Below are 15,583 nucleotides of genomic sequence, written 5' to 3'. Positions count from 1 at the left end.
AAACAGTGGGTCTTATAGGCTCTAATGGATGTTGACACAATGTGCGTTTCAGTGTGCGGTATAAATAGAATCCAGTTCTCAAAGGTGAGGTGAATGAACAACAGCAGTACAATATCCAGCAACGTATATAGGTACACGCCAGGACTAATACATAACGTCACAAATTCAAGCTCTTCTTCTGTTACTCACTGGTTAAAAGAGGGCACTAAACAAAAGATCAGTACCTTTCTTACAAAATGCAAAGATGTGTTAATCAATGGTATGAGTTCTTTAACGTTACAGCAAAGGCCCATAAACTATGGTTGTCTTGCTCTCGATATTTGAAGTGGAAAGTATAAAAACTGCTCTTTATTTGCTGACTTCTGTTGACTGCACGTTACGCATTAGCTTTGTCTTTTGCGAATGGTATCAGTTTCTCAAGTTAAGAAGAAAAATTATTTGCATCCAAATCCTAGACCCTCCGACAGAATAAGCGGAGTGAAGGCACTATCTCAGATTCCCACTGCAGACACAGTTGTATTTATATTTACATTTTATATAGGGCAAACCTAGCTAGGAAGCAACAGAGCACTGTTGAGGGTAACATATGAGGTGAGGGTTATACTATTTGCACAGGGCGCCCTGGCCACGAGCAAGGGAATGCAAGTAACCTAGGAGACAGCTTGGTACTGACTGACGAGTAAAGACTTGATTTCTTTCCTGAACTGCAAGAGCATTGGTGTGGTCCGGATTGCCACCAGAATGGTTTTCCAGTAGGCAGAGGCAAGCAAGAGAAGGACTGTTTCCGGTTTCTTTCCTTGCATGCAAGTTTCCTCTCAATCCTAGCCACGGCCTGGTTCCTGTACAACCCACCTGCGCTACAGAGTTTTGCAGCTAAGTGGCAGGTGTGTAAGTGGTGGTTGTCTTCTAGGTGATGCAGGCAGTTAAAGAGAATGCTGGCTGGAAGGGGCAGACAGTGCAGCTCTTTTAGAATGGCAGAAATGTGGGTGAATTTCTTGTTCCCTGTTATGAGTCATGCCACAGTGTGTGTTCGATGGCCCAAAGTGCAGCCCAGAGCGTTGCCAGAATGACAGTGAAGAGGATGTTTCCCACATCAATGTGGGACAATACGAGGATGTTGATTTTGGTTAGAAGTCCTCGGGTGGAAGGGTGATCTTCTCAGGGAAGGTTAGTGTTAGCAACTGGTGTGGGACTTTACAAGACCCATCTGCTTGGTATTAGTGACCCAACTTTTAACATTGGCCTGTACCACACAAGTCAGTAGAGTGACTGAGCAGCCAGGCTTATCTTAAAAGGGGTACTGTGAGCTGTAAAGCAGAACAATGAAATCAGTAATCACAAGTATTCAAGTAAACACTTACAACCATAAAGTGTATATTAAAATGATTTATTATTATACACAAAGCAAAAAAATCACACTCAGTTATGCAGCAACTAATAGTTACATCAAGTAAAATTTCAGAAGTTAAGAATGCAGGCAAGTAAGTTCTTTCTGTACTAAAACATTTCCAGCACACCAAGTGACATCAGTTAAGGTCAGTAGTAGCACTTGTGGTTCATTATAGACTATTGAGTTTGGAGGGAAAAAGTGTTAAGAGTAGAATAGAACACTGTAGCACTAACAATAGTCGTTTCTCCCAGAGGTATGTAGGCCATCTATTATCCAGGTAATAATAGTGTAAAACAGTTACAACCTGTAAGGGAACGGGCCTGCCCAGGTGAATTGCAGTAATTCAAAAAGGTAGAAAGGAGCAATCCCCAAGCTAGGAAGCACTAGATTGGGCTAAAGATGGTTAAACCCAAAGCCCCACAGTACCTTCGAATTGAAGCAGATGTTCCAGCTGACTTCCTTCTTGATGCAGCAATGCAGACCCTTGTTCCTAGATCTTGGTCGTAGTGATGAAAAGAAGTCTGGCGGGCTTCTGCAGCAGCACTCCCGAGAGGGACTCTGCAGCAATGGATTCCTCTCGTTTCAGTGGCTCTTCGTTGTTTTGCCGCCTTTTTCTCAGCACCAAACAAAACCCGAATATCCACGGTTTGAATTTCCTCGGTCCCGAACTCTAGAGGGGACTCTGGACAAAGATTTCCTGCTTCTGTAGACCCACACGGATGACTGCGAAGTTTAAGCCAGATTTGTCCTTCGGAAGACGTTGCACTCATTGATGGTCCAGGTACCCCAGGTATTGGGAAATTGCAGCCCAGGAATGCCACAACGACTCAGGGGCTGGCCGGAAACGAAGCAGTTCTTGAGGCTAGTTGGTCCCACCAGCCTAAAGGAGGAAGGAGTCCTTGGCGGAGCATCCCGGTCGATGCAGGGCTTTACTGGTGCTTTTGCAGCCCTGGAAGGTGCTGCTGACTTTCTCTCTGCGTCTTCGGAGTTGATGTTCCAGTGGTCGACTCTGCCTGTAGTCCCAAAACCCTTGTCTTATATGTGAAATCCCATTCATTCACAGCACTAAGCTGTCAATCACACGGGGGAGGGGGTTCGTCCTCTAGGACTGCCACCCACCCAGTTGGAACTGGTTTCGGCCAGGCATGCCTACAAACAAAGGAAAGTGAAGTTTGTGGCTCCTCCCTCACTTCCTGCCTTCCCAGACGCACTGGAGCCTGGGCAGGCTTGAGGGCTGAAGCCCGCCAAAGGCAAAACACACAGACTCAAACATGATCTAAACAGAGTAAAAGCCCAGAAGTAACCAATGAAGAAATTGCAAAAAAAGAAGGCAGGGGCCATTTTGGTAAAATGGTCACCCATGGGTGCTGTAATGCAGCTGGGAAGTCAGCCTGCAGATGCATTGCACAAAGGGTAGTAAAAAAGAAACCACTGCCATCAGCCATTCAAGTTAGTTAGTGTAACAAAATGTATTGTATTCTATTGAATTTATTAATCTTATATAGCGCTTTATACCAAAGCGCTGTACAGTTACAACAACAGGGTACATTTAACAAACTAACAACAGAAGCAAATTACAAACATGAATCAGTCCCAAAAACACTAGGTAGAGCAATTATTCAGAGGGGCAAGGGGAGAGGAGGGGGAGGGCTAGGAGGAAGAGGGAGGGAAGGTAGGAGAAGGATGGAAAGGAGGGGGTGGGGAGAGGTTAAGGGGAGAAGAGGGGAAAGGGCTAGGAGAGGGGAGTGAGAGGAGGGAGGGTGTCATGGCGGGGAATAGAGAAGGAGAGATTTGAGGGAGGTGCGGAAAGAGCAAAAGGTAGGAGAAGAGCAGATAGAGAGGCAAGGAGTTCCAGTGGAGGGGGGGCCAGGAGTTGGAAGGAGTGGAAACGGGAAGATGTACAGGGGGAGGAAGGAACAGTGAGGAGGAAGTGGTCAGCGGAACGAAGGGGACGAGAGGGCGTGTAGAATGAGAGAAGGGAAGAGAGATGAGGGGGAGCAAGATCGTCGAGAGATTTGAAGACCAGACAGAGGAAGTGAAATTTAAGTTGAGAATGAAAGGAGAGCCATCCAATGGAGGAAAGGGAAGCAGAGTTGGAGTCACAGGGGGAGAGGAGACAGAGTACGGATGGCCGAGTGATAAATAGATTTGAGGGGGCAAGATGTGAAGTGGGAAGTCCAAAAAGTAAGGAGGAGCAGTAGAAGAGGCGAGAGAAGATAAGGGAGGAGATTAAGAGTTTAGTAGCATGAAAATTAAGAGAGGGGCGACTTTGCGAATATTGTAGAGGTGGGAGCGACAAGCACGAGAGCTGAGTGAGAGATGATGGCAAAAAGTGAGGGAAGAGTCAAAGTGAAATCCTAGGTTACGAGCGTGGGGGGAGAAAGTGAGATTAGAGGGCGGAAAATGAATGAAAGGGGGATGAGAGGGAGTTGGAAGGGAAGAAAACTACTTCGGTTTTGTCAGAGTTAAGGGAAAGAAAGCGAGAAGCCATCCAGTTTTTAATAGCAGTGAGAAAGGAGGAAAGTTTAAGGTGGAGGTCAGGAGAGAAGGAAAGAAAGAGCTGTGTGCCATCGGCATAGAAATGGTGAGATGCCAAAAAAGGAGATCACAGGGGCAAGGAGGGAAGTGTAGAGTGAGAATAGGAAGGGACCAAGCACAGAGCCTTGGGGAACTCCGTATTCAAGAGGCTGGGAGGGAGAGGAGCGGCCTCCCCAGGAAACAGTAAAAGAGCGGGAGGAGAGGTAAGAGGAAAGCCAATTGAATACAGAGCCTTTGAAACCAAAGGAGGAGTGTTGAGAAGAAGGGGGTGATCAACGGTGTCGAAGGCGGCCGAGAGATCAAGAAGAATAAGGACAGAAGATTGCTTAGAGTGTCGGGCAGAGAGGAGGGAATTAAGGATGTAAGTGAGGGCAGTTTCAGGAGAGTGTTTAGGGCGAAATCCACAATTGAGAGGGGGGGGGAAGGAGAGCGAGATTAATGACAAAGGATGAGAGTTGTGAGTAGGCAAAGCGCTCAAGAAGTTTAGAGAGGAAAGGGAGAAGCGAGATAGGGCGGAAGTTCGAGGTGAGCGGGGGGGGGGGATCAGCAGTAGGTTTCTTCAGAATCAGAATGATATTGACATGTTTGAAAGCAGAGGGGAAGGAGGCCGAGGAAATGCAGATATTGAAGAAGGAGGTTAGGTAGGGAATAAGTAGAGGGAAGATTTTAGGAATAAGAAGGGAGGGGACAGGGTCAGATGGGGCAGACGAGGGATGGGCTTTGGAGAGGAGGATAGAAATGTCAGAGGGGGAGACTGGGGAGAATTCAGTTATGCAAGTAGAGGGTGATGAAGGAGAAGGGGGAGGAGAGTGAGGAGGGATTGATTTTCTGTCGAAGGGCAAGAATCTTAGAGGAGAAGAAGTTTGTGAAGTCAGAGGGAGAGGGTGGAGGAAGTTGAGGGTTCAGGGTTTGGGGGAGAGAGAAGACGAGAGAGAGTTTGGAAGATACGACGGGGGTGGGAAGGTTGGGAATGAAGAAGGTTTGAGTAGTAGAATTGTTTTGCTGAGGTGAGACAGGAGACAGAGGGAGTGATAAGAGAAGTAGGAGGATTGGTTGGAAAGTGATGGAGATTTAAGCCAGAGTCGCTCAAGACGTCGGAGGAGATGACGCATGGAGAGGAGTTGAGGGGGGAGCCAAGGTTGAGAGGGTTTCCGGGTTGGACAGAAGAAGGAAATGGGGTGGAGGAGATCAAGAGAGGAGGTGATAGAAGAAGAAAGAGCAGAAAGTGCTTCATTGGCTGATAGAGAGGAAAAGTCGCGGAGAGAGGGGAGAGAAGAAGAACAAGTTTCAAAAAAGAGGGATGGATCAAAGTTACGAAGGTCACGACGTGAGAAAATAGAAGGGGAAGATTTAGGGGAAGAAGTAAGAGGGAGGGGTGTAAGAGAGAAGGAGAGTAAAGCATGATCAGAGAGGTGGATAGGAAGTTTAGAGACAGAAGAAGAGGGATAGGAAGAGTTAAAGATAAGGTCAAGAGTGGAGCCAGAGGAGTGAGTAGGAGAGGAAGGAAGAGGGGAAAGGAGGTAGGAGTCGAAGATGGACGATAGGGAAAAGGGGTGAGGGGAAGAAGGGAAGCGAAGATTAAAGTCGCTGAGAACAGTAACGGGGGAGGAGGTGGGAGAGAGAGAGATGAGAGAAAGGAGGTGATCAAGGTCATCATAGAAGGTAGAGAGAGGACCAGGAGGGCGATATATAATTAGGAAGGAGATGGGGTGAGGAGAGGAGAAGGATTTGTAAAGAAGCTCGAACGAGGGGAAAGAAGGAAGATGAGGAGAGGAGGGAGAGGAGAGGTATTTGGGGTTGAAGAGGAGGCCAATACCTCTGCCACGACCAGAGGCGCAAGGGATGCGAGAGAAGGAGGATGAAGAAGTGGTTAGGAGGCAGGGACTGAAGTGTTGTGAGGAGGGATTCAGGTTTCAGTAAGACAGAGGAAATGAAGGTTGAGAAGGAGGAACATGTCAAGAACAGCTGCAGTCTTGTTGCAGAGGGATCTAGCGTTCCAGAGAGCAATGTTAATGAGGGAGGAGGGTTGGATAATGGGGGGGTAGAGAAGGTTAGGGCGGTGGGAGAGGGAGGGCATAGTAGAGGAAGAGTGGGGGGGGTTGAAGATGGGAAAGTATAAGAGGAGGAGGGAGAAGTAGTATAGGAGAGGACAGGGGGGCGAAGAGGTATGGGGAGGGGGAAAAGAGGACAGATGGGGAGATTTGGTCAAGCGCATAATCGAGGAAGGAGGGGAAGGAGGGATAAGGAAGTGGTGGGAGAGCAGATGGCAGAGGTGGGAAGGAAGAGAAGGGGGGTGGGGTAAGATGGCAGGTGAGGAGGAGCACTTAGAGCAGGCGGAAGAGTTAGGCAAGTGAGACTAAGGGTAGGGGAGAGTATATGAGGAGAGTTAGCGGGGACTGGAGACGAGTGCTAGCGCAGGAACAGAGTTGAAGTCAAAGTGCAAATGCGGGAGAAGCGCAGGAGGAGGCACGGATGGGCTTTAGAGGTCAGAGTGCAAGCACCAGGACAGCACAGGGAGGGGACCACAGGACATAGAACTAGAGTGCCAGCAGAGGAACAGGATGGGAAAGGGTTTGCTAGGCATAGACGATCAAGGAGACAGTTATGGAACAAGATGTCAGTACTGGCTCAGGCGTGAAGAGGGAGGGCAGTGATGCCAAAGACGAGAAGTCACAGGAGGCACTGAGGAGTCCAGTCCAGGGAGGGAGGAGGCCAGGTAAGAGATGGACATAGGAGACAGAGGCAGAGGAGGCTGCAGTGGGGGCCGAGCGGGAATCACAGGATCACGAAACAGGCTGGAGGTAGCACGGCAGTGGATCCAAGTCAGGACTGCTAAAAAGGTTGGGAAACATCCCTGAGGAAGGCAGCAGTAACCGCAGCCAAACGGGAGGAGACCTTGTCCAAGGTGAAGGACACCCGTCACCGCTGCAGATAGGAGGAGTGAGTACGATAGTCAGGCAAAGTAGTCAAGCCGGGAGCTGCTGAGGAGGAGCCCGTAGGTGAAAGGAGGCGGGCTGCGGGTCTCAGGACAGATTGCAGCACCTCGCACAAGGTCACTGGAGGCGTGGGTCGATCAGGGATCCACAGAGAGGAGCCCACAGCAGGATGGAGGCTGGCGGCGGCAAAGTCGCAAGGGCCCAGGCAAGAAGCACCACCACCAATGTCAGTGGAGGCGCGGCCGGAAGATGGCCGGCGGGAAGTCTCTGTGACTGGAGCTGTGGAGGCCGCACCAAGGTACCTGGCCCAGGCTGGGGAAGGAGAGTCCGGAACAAGACGAAATCAGCATCGGATGAGCCCCCAAGCTCAAGGACCAGGAATTGAGGACCAGGATCAGGATGGAGGCGCGAGGCGGCAAAGTTGCGGGGGTCCAAGCAAGATGCACAGCCACACCAACATCACTGGAGGCACGGGCAGAGAATGGCCGGTGGGAAGTCCCTTCGACTGTACCTGAGGAGGCCGCACCAAGGAACCTAGCCCGGACTGGGCAAGGAGAGTCCGAATCAGGAAGAAAACAGCATCGTAGCAGCCCCCAGGCTCAAGGATCAGGAACGTAGGTAAGTTGGGTGAAATAATTGTAATAAAAACTGCTTTTTGAATGACTGAAACAGTCTAGGTTGAGGAGGCGCCGGTTCAGGCGACCAAGCTTCTGCGCCCCCTGGTGGTATTCTTACATGAAAATGTTACATGAGAAGTGGGATAAGGAGTTACTATGTACTGCACATAAGGTGGTGTGTGCTGGACCCACAAAGGAAAAATGTAAGTAAGACAAAAGTTTGTCCTAAACTTGGGAAATGTAGTTCACAAAGAAAACTCCTCAGTGGCAATGCACAAAGGGTGCTGTGTCACTATATAAAAAGCAGAAGCCTAGGGAGTTTACCATACTCCATTAAAACATAAGGAACACAAAATCTTAGTCAGAGGAAAAAGGCATTAGTGGGTGAAAGGCTCACTCACTCAGGAGGTTAAAATAAAAAAAGGACCCACATTCCAGCAAAGGGCTGGGGGTCTCTAAGGTTAAAGCGAATTAGCACAGAAACTGAAAATTCTCCTTAACAGTTAGCTGGTACCAGGCCATTTGGTGGAAGCAGAGTGCTGTCTATAGTGCACCAAAGCAATTAGTTAGCTTCCGTTCGAAATATAAGATGCAAATCAGTTGAGAACTGTGCCGGAATAGCCTATTTTGTTGGCGAGTACGCTGGGTGGTCAGAGTGAGGTGGTAAAACATGTCAAACGCAGTAGAAAGGTGGAGGAGGATGTAACGCTCACCTGATTCCCACGGAGGCGCAGGTCTGGCTTTGAGTGCTGATGCTTCTTCAATGGTGAAGCGCAGGACTCTGCAGATGGACAGGAAGGGCCCCTCTACTCTGGCTTCTCCGGCTCGCAGGAATATTCCCCTGTGCGTGAAAAGGGAGTATTACCTACTGACTGAGTTATGCTCAAGCCTCCCACTCTCTTCCAACCCTCCACGATTCCCTTCCACGATTCCCCGTGAAGTCTCACCTTAGGGTCAGGAAAGATGAGCTCTCCATCCTGCTTCTGATGCAGGGGCGCTTTGAACCCAGTTACTTCACTGGATTGAGGATTGATGGGAGTTCAGGTAAGCTTGACTATTCAGGTAAGGCTCTGTAAAAGTTCTGTTGCAAGTCCAAAAGTCCTAGCTTATTAATAATGATCATTGTCTCTTTCCCCTTAGGGGCCGGGGTTCGGAATGCCGGAGATATGGCGCCGACCCGAAGTGAAACGTGCAGTTCCAGTAAATGACAGGTAAGTTCTGGATGAGCGCTCGGGTAATGTCTTGCATTCGCTCTTTCAATGTCTTTGTCTTTTTTCCCCATAGGGGCCGGGGTGCGGATGCCTGGAAGCGGCAAGACCCGAAATGAAATGGGAATGACCCAACAGGTAAGACTTAGAAGGAAACAGAGCTTTTCCTATTCCCTTCCTTCTCTCACCTTGTTCTTGTCTTTCTCTCTAGGTTCTGGGAAGTGGCTGTGGATCCGGATGATCGCTGCTGAAGATGGTGGCGTCCAGGAAAGGTGAGTGAAATGCAGCGCTGCAGCGATTGTAGCGAAATGCTTTTAAAATGTTGTCTTCCTTTTCAGGATCGTCGGTGTGATGTCTCTGTGGCGCTGATTTAGCAGGTAAGGTCTTTTGTCTCCCTTTGCAGGTGACCCAGGATTCTGACAGGCGTGGCTGAGGTCCAGATGCAGGAGCAGACACGGTGAGCGTCCAGCTGCGAGGAGCAGAACAACGCGAAGCGTGAGTTGCTGATCGGGTGTGGTTTAAATAGCTTTGGAAGAAGTTCCAAGTGTGTATCCTTCCTCCGATCAGGTATGTATCCTTCCCCGACACACCCGGGTGGAAAGTAATCCCACAGGTAAAGTAGTTCCATTCAGGCCTCAAGAGGGCCTGGATGTGGCAGCATGGTCTGCATCAGGTAAGTGCACATTAAAACACTTGAACACATGTCTAGCTTTATAAGCCTGGCACCTAAGGCGCCAGGACAGGGGTCCAACATGAGCTTGGGCCCGCTGGCATTCCCCTGGGGGAAATTATGCCTGCCTCTGGGGTTGCTGGGTCGGACCTGGCTACTTGGAGGTAGGCATCATGACAGAGGACCAAGAGACACAAGTATCCGTTACCCAGGATTTGAAGATTGTCATGTATGGCCTGGATTGTGAATGTATTAGTGCTAAATATTGGTCAGAATGCAGATTGGTAATCACAGCTTTTGAGTAATTCGATCACAGGGTTGGTTGGCTCAATTACTTCTCCAATGAATGCAGGGTTTTAGGGAGAATTCTCACAAACGTGCTAATGCCTTTCTGCCTTAGAGAGCCCCAGCTAATTTGCTGAACATTAGGACTTTTAATGTTTATCCTGGAGAGAGGGAAACCTTTTTCCCACTCTCTCATGTATTTTCCAATGGTTTGAACACTATTTCTTTTGGTTTTGGAGTCTGACAAACTCCATAGACATCTTTTTTACATTGTGACATTCAGCACACTCAGTGCAGTGCCACAGAGAAATACTTTGGATTTCTGCTAAGGTTTAAATACCTTCTCTTGGATAACTACGGTTTCCAAGAGTTGTAAAGTGAAATTGACTTTAAATACAGTTTACTCTTTATAGACCCAGCGCACACTATCTTACAATGGGGTGCTGGAGGGGTTACTTAGAATCCCCTTTATCTTCTCCTGTAACATTTTTATGTTACCCTTTCTACATTTAATGTCTGGTGGCAGTAGTCTTTTTTCCTATCATGGCGTGTTTTTACCACAGGCTACAACTGCATCTTAAGCACAGCACCCACAGGTGCCCATTTTGTCAAAATGGCCCCAGTCTTTTTTCACCATTTCTTGTTGTAAAGGTCCTCCTTGAGATTTACTCTGCGTGCCAAACCGGGTTTGGTCCCTTCATTCGGTTAGTCTTTGGCGGGGTCCACTGGTGAAGCCTGCCTCTGGCTACAGTGTGTCTGGCAGGGCAGGAAGCAAGTAGGTTCCCAAAAACCTCCTGTGCTTCGTCTCCATGGTTACAGGAATGCTCCCAAAAGGTGATTGACCAGCTGGCTGTCCTGGAGGACAGCCACCCTGCTGTGTAAGTGACAGCTAGGCTGCAAATGAATGGGAGAGATTTGCATAAAAGGTGAGGTCTTTTGCTTGGAAGGCTGAGTCAACCACTGGATGAAGGAATCCGAATAAGAACTTCGAAGAGAAGCTTGCTAGAACTCCGGGACTGTTGGTTTGCCTGTTGAAGCCCTGCTGCAGTGTCAAAGCTTCGAATTCGCCTCAACTAGAGAAGCCCTGCAAAGGACGACTTCTCCCCTTAGGTTGGTGGGACCAATCGACACTAAGACGAACTCGACTGGAAACCCTCTCTCTGCTTGCTGTACTTCCATTACTGCTGCAGTAACCGAGTGCCAGGCACAGGAACACCAGAATGGAGTGCATCGTTTTTAAGCCGGACCGAGCTCCAGGAAGATCCAACGGACTCCCTCGAAGCAGGGCTGAAAAAACCTGAGCCACCTCAACAGAGTGCTGGACCCCAGAAGAAACGAAAGTCCACAAGGTGTCCAAGAACAGCGGTGGTGCTATTCGCGAGAAGCTGAAACCGCAAAGTGCTGAACTTTACCCATTGCTGCCGCTGACCTTCGAATCGTAGTGCAGGAGTCCCCAGACGTCCTCCCTCTTGCTCCCACGACTGAGGCCCATGAACAACAGGATCTGCCAGACTAGAACAGGAACAGAAGCCAGCTGGAACCAATTTCTCCAGACCAAAGGTACTGTGAACTAAGGGGTACTTATCTCTTGTTGTGTAGCTTGCTTGCTTTCAGTTGAGACTTGCATCGGCTGCCTGTTGCAGAGTTGCTTGCAGCTTTGCCCATCACAAGCTTCCCAGTTTGTGGCCCAATAGTGATTTCATTTACAACAAAACTCTTAACATTGTGCAAGACTTTTTACTTACCTTCAAGAAGTGCTTCAGCTCCACTAGACTTTCCTCAAGTGACATTGGCTGTCCTGACTCCCTGGACAACTCTTCTAACCTCTGAGTGTGTTTTGATCTGTCCCTCCAAAAAGTCATACATTCTTTACTTGTATAGCTGGGAAAGGGTTAATCCACATTACATTGGGGGGTTCAAAAGTGCTTACCTGTGTGAGAAACTTGTTAACCATTGTTTCCTTCCCTAACCTTTTCCTTTTTGACTTCAAACTCAGTATTGCTCTAAATGTACCAGTGATATATCAATGTCCACAGTGTCCTAACTATTGAAATCACCTGAGGGTGTAGGAGGGGTCTGTGTGCCATACCCAAAGGTACTGATTTATTGAAACAGTGTATTTTGAAGTATATTTAAGTGTTACAGATGTTCTCACTTATAAAGAAGGCTTATTTTAAAACTGACTTAAATAAATAATTATTTAATCAATAAACCTTGAGTGCAAGTGTTATTTGAATACTTGTCACTGTGACATGTTGCAACCCTACAGCTCACATTGACCCCTCTTGAGATAAGCCTGGCTGCTCAGTCACTCTACCAACTTGTGTAATACAGACTTATACCAAAGGTTGGATTACCTATTGCCAAGAGGACAAGGCTGGTGCAGTCTCCCACAGGGTTACTGCATACAAGACACCCAAATGCCCCTCATGCACAGCTCTAACAAGTCTCGTCCTTAATGACCTTGGAGGAATCTCCACCTCAAACTACACATTCATGCGGTACACACATTTCATCTGAAATCTTCCACATAGAACTCAAGTCTCCTCGCAATCCTCTCGTTCAGGTGACCATCCACCGATACAATCCTTAACTCTAGTTAACCCATCCTTCCTTCCTTGCTCTCTTGAAATCGCCTTCTCTCCCAACCACCCGATTTCTGTACATATCTGCTCCTCACTTTCTATCCAAGCAATCATACATTCAGATTCACCGAGATCATGTGTTCCATACATTGCTAAACTCAACCGGCAATCTGCCTGTACATTATCTCGACCTGGTATATATTCCATCTTAAATTTGTAAACCTGTGGTTTTTAGCACTACCCTCTGCAATCTCGCTGATCGATTCATACCTCCACCTAGCGCTAATACATGTATCAATGGCTTGTGGTCTGTTCTTATAGCAAATTCCATTCCCTAAAATAACATTCTGAAATGCTCCACCTCCCAAGTACAGGCAAGAGCCTCTTTTTCTATCACTGAACACTTCTGCTCAATTACTGTTAAAGTTCTTGATGCATGGGCCACAACTTGCAGTCTTCCCTTATCCTTTAGCGACAATATTGGCCCAAACTATAACTGCTTGCATCCATTCCCAATACACATCTTTTTCCACTCTCAAGTGGTAATTCCAATTGTATATCCTCCTTAATTTTCTTAACCCCTTAAGTGCTAAGGATGAGCTATCTCGTCCTCAGCGCTACGTTTGCAGTGCAGGGGACCAGATAGCTCATTCTTTTTAGCACTTCTGTTTGTGTTATCGCTTAAATCCAGCCCCTGGGCTATGTGAAGAGGAGGAACCTCCTCACCGGCCAGGGGTTGACTTTCCTTCAGTTTCACGTCAGCATGCGTAATGCGCGCTGACATGAGACAAGATCATTTCACTGCTGCAGCCCTTTTCGGCTGCAGCAGTGAACAGGAAGGTAGGTTGCTCCCTCAATCTCTGGCATTTCTATGCCGTTTTGATCAAGCGAGGTGTTTTTGGAAAGGGGAGACTGTCCCCTTTCCAATGGCACATACTTTGAAGCATTGCTGGCTGTGGATCGCTTGATCCACGGCCAGCATGCCCACTATATCACCAGGGATCTGTTTAGAAGTGGGGGATGAGAGGGCCGCTTAGTTTATAAGCAGCACTCTCCCCCTCCGGCCCCCAAAGCATAGGGCATTACATTTTGCCCACCCTGGGGGCAGATGACCACACACATAAAGGAAGGGGGTCAGTAGGCAACCAGGGATTTTTTTTTATATGAAAGGCACTCTTCCCCCCCCACCCCAAATGGATTGGGGGGGGGCATGTCATGTAGTCCTCCTTGGGAGCAGATTGCCAGTGTAATCTGCCAATCTGCCCCCAAGAAGAGGTACGTTTGTTTTTACTAGGGGTCAGGGGTCACTAGACCACAACGGGTGGCTTTTATGAATGGGGGGGGTGGCCCTCCCTCCCTCCTGCCCCAAATGGATGGGGTATGTAATGTAGCCCTTCCTAGGGTAAAATTGCTAGTGTAATCTGTCAATCTGCCCCTAGGAAGGAGCAAATGTGTTTTTACTGGGTTGGTGGGGAGGGGGGTATTCACTAGACCACCAGGGATGGCTTGTATGAAATGAGTGGGGGGTGATATGAGCATGATAGTTTGGATTTGTTTTTGCTGGGCTGACCACAGATAATTCATGTTTTTGGTTTTGTTTACAGTTTTGGCAAGCTGAGGATTTTTCTGGCTTATGCAAGTAGTACGAAATGTCCTTTTGTTGATATATATTATAGTTGGGGGGTGGATTGTTAGTGTGGTTGGCGAGACTGTGGCTGAAGTGTCAGTGGTGTGGGCGGGAACGGGTGGTGTGGAGGTAATGCCCAGGGAGCCTCGGCAGGGTCCCCGTCCCTTCCCAGGCGGGAAAGCCGGCTGGGTTTGGGTACGGTCGACCTACATGAGAGACAAGCGCGCAAGGCCAGGGACATCACCCTCGACTGTCCTGGAGCTCTGGCTGGGCTATATTACAGCTTTTCCCCCCGGGGAGGCATTGGCAGGGAAAAACTAATGCAGGACATCCAGAACATCAGGGTAGTCGGGGTGGTGTCCCTGGCCTTGGGCGGCTACCTCCCATGTGGGTCGACCATTCCCGAGTGCAGCAGCAGTCCCAGGGAGCCCTGGCAGGTTCCATATCCCTTCCCGGAGGTAAATTCTGTAACAGCCCAGGCAGCGCTCCAGGATGGTCGGGGGTGATGTCCCTGGTCTTGGGCGGCTGTCTCCCATGTGGGTTGACCGTCCCGAAGCCCAACGGTGGTTCCAGGGAGCCCTGGCAGGGTCCCTGTCCTTTCCCGGAGGGAGAACCTGTAATGCAGCTCAGCCAGAGCTCTGGTTGGGATGCGTTACAGCTTTTCCCTCAGGGTAAACATGGGGACCCTGCTGGGGCTCCCTGGACCGCTGCTGGGCTTGGGGACGGTCAACCCACATACGAGACAGCTGCCCAAGGCAAGGGACATCACCCCCAACCATGCTGGAGCTCTGGCTGGGTTGTGTGACAATTTCCCTCAGGGAAGGGATGGGGACCCTAACGGGTCTCCCTAGGACTGGCACTGCACTTGGGGATGGTCAAGGGAGACAGGTGCCACAGGCCAGGATCATCACCCCGGACCATCCTGGAGCTCTGGCTGGGCTGCGTTACAGCTTTTCCCCACCAGGGAGCCCCAGCAGTGTGCCAATCCCTCCCAGAAGGGAAAGGCTGTAACACAGACAAGCCAGATCTCCAGGACGGTTAGGAGTGAAGTCCTCGGTCTTGAGCATTAGTTTCCAATGTGGGCCTAACATCCCCAAGCCAAGCAGCAGTCCCAGGAAGACCCATCAGGGTCCCCGTCCTTTCCCAGAGGGAGAAGCTGTAACACAAGACAGCCAGAGCTCTAGGATAGTCAGGGGTGATGTCCCTGGGCACCCATCTCCCATGTGGGTCAACCATCCCCAAGTCTAGTGCAGTTCCGGGGAGCCCCAGCAGGGTCCTCCCAGGAAGGAAAATCTGTAACGCAGCCCAGCCAGAGCTCCAGCCTGGGCTTGCGGACGGTCGACACTCATGGGAGACCTCCGCCCAAGCCTGGGGATAACACCCACTAGGGATGCTTTATATCAAAGGGGTGGGGGTGATACGAGCATGATAGTTTGGATTTGTTTTTGGTGGGCTGACCACAGATAATTAATGTTTCATTTACAGTTGTGGCAGACAGAAGCTTTCGCTGGCTTATGTAAGTAGAGCGAAATGTCCTTTTGTTATTATACCATCACTATTATAATTGTATTATAAATGGGGGCGGATTGTTCATGTGGTTGGCGGGACTGTGGCTGAAGTATCAGTGTGTGGGCGGGAACGGGAGGTGTGGAGGTAATGGCCAGGGAGCCCCAGTGGGGTCCAAATCTGTTCCCACAGGCAAAAGCTGTAACACAGGCCAGCCAGAG

The 15,583-nt window shown here is 49.2% G+C and overlaps 1 protein-coding gene across 1 annotated transcript in view; it reads right to left on the bottom strand.

Moving 5' to 3' along the window:
- LOC138492324 (clustered mitochondria protein homolog) overlaps positions 1–15,583 on the bottom strand; it is a 1,100,229-nt gene that overhangs the window by 203,119 nt on the left and 881,527 nt on the right. The window lies entirely within an intron of this gene.

The sequence above is a fragment of the Ambystoma mexicanum genome, chromosome 10 (genome assembly GCF_040938575.1).
Source record: "Ambystoma mexicanum isolate Mex_15411 chromosome 10, UKY_AmexF1_1, whole genome shotgun sequence".
Lineage (NCBI taxonomy): Eukaryota > Metazoa > Chordata > Amphibia > Caudata > Ambystomatidae > Ambystoma > Ambystoma mexicanum.
The sequence above is the reverse complement of the archived record's forward strand: the minus strand, read 5'-3'. Positions and strand labels throughout refer to the sequence as shown.